At 39.3% G+C, this 4,895-nt stretch overlaps 1 long non-coding RNA gene across 1 annotated transcript; it reads left to right on the top strand.

Moving 5' to 3' along the window:
• On the top strand, positions 1–2,291 carry LOC142600118 (uncharacterized). Its single transcript, XR_012833571.1, has 3 exons — positions 1–106; positions 910–1,025; positions 1,630–2,291. It is a non-coding gene; the product is annotated as an uncharacterized LOC142600118 (long non-coding RNA).
• Positions 2,292–4,895: the final 2,604 nt, after the last annotated feature.

The following is a 4,895-nucleotide window of genomic DNA, read 5'->3' as shown; positions in this document are numbered from 1 at the left end:
TGAAACACACAATGATTCAGATGCCTACAGCTGTGATGTTGAAGGATGTGGTTTTACTTCACGGACTTTACGAACTTTGAGACAGCATTACAAGAGAGTGCATGTGGTGAGTATATTAAATAGCAGAATAAAATATATTGCTATAAAAGAGACAAGTTTCAAATATATGTGCACTTAGTTTCTTGTGAATTAATGAAATGTTTCATTTTTGCATCAAATCAGATAGTTATTTGCACACATTTCTAGGACTCTTGCAAGTATTATACAAATACTTGACTCATCCTTACCTATAGATTTTGTGTGCTTACCTTAGGTGCAAACAGTTGCATACCAACAGTCTTGAACTCTGGCCACACACACACTTTATTTTTTTGGAAAAAAAAAAAAGAACAACAACAAAAAGAACATGCCAATCCTTCTCTCAATAGCAAAATATTTCAATTATTAGAATCCAATGTCACCTTTCTCCTCATACTCCATCCTTAGAACTATGTTACCTGAAAATAGAGAAACTATGAAGTGTGTGAAGCTTACATCACTTTTAATCAGGTGAATCTGGCCACAACATTAAAATACAGTTTAGTTTATGCACACTTGTAGCCTGTTTCTTCAGCTTTCTGAGTTAGGATCACTGCTACATTGTAAAATGAATATATTGTAGTAGAAGCTATGTGTCACACTGCTGTTGGAGATACCTGCAGTACTGATGGCCAATGCAGAGAACTTCCGTGTTCACTGGGGTTCCTTAATCAGATGAGTTCTAAAACTCACAAATTTTAAACATTTTAGGAAGTTAACTTCAAAAAGGTTTTCAGCTGGTTAGTGTGGTTTTCCCCTTTTCAACAAAGGATTAATTTTCATCATATATATGTGCAAGACTTCAATGACAAAGCATTCTTTCTTTACAAGAGTAATGGCATTCTGAAATATAAATGCCACATCTGTCAGAAATGTTTCTCCTGGAGTTACACGTTGACCCTACATCTTCGAAGAGCTCATAAACTCAGCAGTCATTCTCGCTTCAGGTACGTTACCAGTTGATTCTTATACAGATCGTAAAGTATTTTTTTAAACATTTTGTTTAAGAGATCCAGATATTTAATTAAATGATATCTTAAACCAATTTACTTAAGTTTCACTATCACGATGGAAAACCTAGTGTGAAGACGGTTAAACCAAGGAAATAAAAAGATCTTTTTGCTTTTATAGCTTTTACCACTATGAAAATCTTGCAACCTAGACTGTTGGAAGAACTTTTTTGACCCTGCAGGTCGTATCCACCAAAGAGAGTACATAAATGTATCAACAGCTTCTGTAGTATAAACAAGCCATAGTCTCCATTTTGGGACAAAAAACCCAGCAAATAAAATATAACTACGAATACATATCTCTTATTTTCTGTCACATGATGTATATTTGATAAAAACTGCTTATTGGAACCCTCTTGCAGGTGTTCCTTCACACAGAGTGTCTTTTGTTTGAGTGCCACCTAATAGACAGCAATCTAATTCATGTTGTAATTGCTGACATTCTCAGTTTGGGCAATCTAATTATATGTTATTCTTTTTTCCTGCTGTAAATGCTATTTTTGTAACTTGTATTTTCAGAATTTTCAATTTTATTCCTTAGATATAAAGAAGATGATGAGGGTCACATGAGTTTGAATTTAGCAGTATATCATGCCGTCATGGGTTTAGGTCAGGCTTTTTATAACAAGATGGTAACAAGTAAGTCGTCACCAAGTCAAAACAGTTTTGGAAGAGAAGGAGGGGACTCTTCCAAAAGAGACACTTCAGCAGCAGAAGTACTTTTCACACAGCTTCAGCCATGGCCACAAGCTCCTGGAGAAAATGTTCTGGTAGAAATAGAGAATTCTACACCAGAGCCTGTGTATTCTGAACTTCAAACAGCTGCACAGCCATTTGAAAACTGTTGTACTTCCACTAAAGTTGATGAAGCGACATCAATGAACGCGAAGGAAAAACTAGTAGAAGTGGAACTGGGCTTGGGAGTTCAGATAGCTTTCTAGAAAAAAGCCTTTTTCTGGATTTTTACTGTGGAAAGTATACTCTTCAGAAAAGGTTGGGTTTTTTTTAAACAAAATATGTTTTAAAGTCTTCACTTTTATCCTTGTCAATCTAGTATATAATACTGTGTTTTCTCAGCTTTCAGAGAAATTATTCTAATGTGCTTAGAGAATATATGCAAGATACACACAATGTTATGCACATACAATACTTTCATTTATAGCCTTTTGGAGAAGTTTTTTTAAAGTTCTGTATATTCATATAGCATATATGTGTGTGTGTGCGCGCGCGTGTGTATTTCTTTCTTTCTTTCTTTAAGAAATATAGCCCATGGGGAAAGTGTTGAGCCAATAAACAGTTTGAATTGGTAGGTAGAACATACAGTTTTTTATTAACCCACTACGTTATTTATTAGAAATCAGATAACAACTTGTAAGATGTATATAAAAAAATTACAATTTTGGTTGGTTTCTTAGCTTTACTTAGTGACTTTAAAATTATTTCAAGAGTTATGAGAGAGACTTCATTATTTTAAGCGCCAATGTGCTGTGAAATGAATACATGTAAATAAAAAAAGGTTATGTCTAAATAAAACAGTTAAAGATGTTCATAGAGGTGACTTCAGGCTTTCTATACCATTTGGTATAATGGAAATTTTATAGTTATTTGTTGGGTGCTGCAGATATAATGACGAAAAAGCAAATGAATGATATTGGCAGCATAGCTAAATGTACCTGAGTATTTTCATAACTAATTCCACATAGCCATAGTTATTCTGACCTGTTGTGAAAAGTGCTCTGCAAAGACATTTATTTGATTCTTGCATAAAAGGCATAGGCAAAAAGGCAGGTATCTTTCATCACAGTAAAAATTAATTACAATGTTTGAAACATTTTTAAAAACAATGATCCCTCCAACTAAACTATGTAAGACTTGTTCACAGGAGAAGGTACCATTCAGCCAGCTAGAAAGTCGATTAACTTACCCTGTGTTACCTACTACAAGCCGCATCCCTTGAGGACACAGAGGCATCCTCTGAGAAGGGCTTGTTGTGCCCCTTTGAAAGCAACTTTCAGCGCATGTGCAGAGCAGTATTGCATCACCACAAGCGGCTGAATGTTCATTCCTTTATGGAGACAAACCGATACTGAGAGCCCAGGGAGAAGCAATCAGCCTGCACAGGGGTGAGTCCCCAGCCAGCCAGAATGGAGTATCAGAGAGACTGGAAGTAGTTTGGACAAAACCAGGCCATCTGGAAGGGAAGTGAGCTTGCCAGGGAACTCCAAGGATTCTGGGGCACTTCTATTTAGGAGGATTGGCACCGTGCATCTTCTGTAGAAAACTGTCTCTCACCATCAGTTAACTGCCGACCACTGTTGCCTGTGAGGACTACGAGGCCGTGCTAGGTGTGTGTGCAGGGCTGGGGGAAGGAAGAAAGTAAAGAGGGAAGGACGGACGGATGGACGGACACTTTCCCTCATAGCCCCACAGCTGGAAGAGCCAGTGCTCTGCCCAGGGCCCTCAGGAAGGCCGGTAGGAGCAGGTGAGGAGGTGGTAGCAGCACAGGATCTGCTACGCTCTTACATGAGCATTCCTGCGTTTGCTGTCACAAAGAGAGTAGGGGGAGTGGGCCAGCCAAAGGGTCTGTGCCATTTTGCTGCAGTTGTGTTATGAGTGGGAGTGGGGCTTGCTGGAGGGAGCCCTACATAGTGCCTCTGCCTGTGCGCCTGCGCTCAGGCAGCAGCGCTCACTGCTGACCTAGACCAGGCTGTCTACCATCTCTAGCAATCTTGGCCAGAGAGAGAAAAGGAGTTGAAGACCCCTGTCACAAATGTAGGCAGATGAAAAGTGACAGCAGTAAAAATCTCCTCCCATAACTGTCCACCTTGTTCCTGCTTTGCTCGCAGCTGAGATCTTTGTGCTCAGGCTTTCATGTTATTCAATATGCTGGGCTGTAAGTTGTGACAATTCAGCTGATGTTTCAACAGGAGTCCAGCCATCTGTGCAGTGGGGGCAGGTCAGAGAGATGTGGGTGGCAGCCTGATTTTAATCTGTCTTTGTGCATGAATCGGAGACGCAGGGTTTTTGATACTTTACAATACGGGTAAAACTGACTCACGTTTCTCTGGGCAATGAATAGGTACCACTAGAGCCTCTGGGATTTCCCCTGCTAAATATCAAAGGCCTGCAACAAACAGCAGAGGTGTTAATGCTTCCCAAAGAAAGAGTCCTTTATAATGGAAAGTATTAGTCAACCAGAACACAAGAGGAGTCTTTTCCAGATCTTTTACAATAGCCTACCAGAAGCCTCTAATCTGATATCCAGCGATTTACTCCTTTGGGTAGATTCCCATGCCTGCCTGATTGGGAGGTGGCTGCCTTCGGTGCAAGCTGCATTGCAGGTACCAAGCCTAATTTACACGAAGCCCATTCAGGGTGCCACCTGACGGATTTAAACATGGCATTATAGATTTGTACTTGGGCTGTGGAATCACACTTGCAGGACAAGGCTGTGACCTGCAAGTTTTAAATTGCCACAACTTTGTGTGAGCCTGTTAAATACGTTTGGGAAGACAAAATCAGTTGTGGGGGCAGAACACAGTGGGATGATAGTTTATTAATAGAAACCCATTTTTTAAAGATTTTATTTTAAAATATGTTCCCTTGTTTATGCTGCTTAATGATACTCTAGGGTTTTATTCTACTATTGCTTAGGTACCTCTTCCACTTTATTATTATTCACAGTGTTTGCATTCCCACAAGGGCCTTGCAAAGCTAAAAACTTACGTCCATTTTCTTGTCGGTTGTCTAGTTTGGAATTTACATTCATATATTAGTTTGTACACAGAGCCTTTGTTAACATCTGTG

This window comes from Balearica regulorum, chromosome 1 (assembly GCF_011004875.1).
Source record: "Balearica regulorum gibbericeps isolate bBalReg1 chromosome 1, bBalReg1.pri, whole genome shotgun sequence".
NCBI classification, from domain to species: domain Eukaryota; kingdom Metazoa; phylum Chordata; class Aves; order Gruiformes; family Gruidae; genus Balearica; species Balearica regulorum.
Note: the sequence above shows the minus strand (reverse complement) of the source record. Positions and strands in the feature narration are given on the sequence as shown.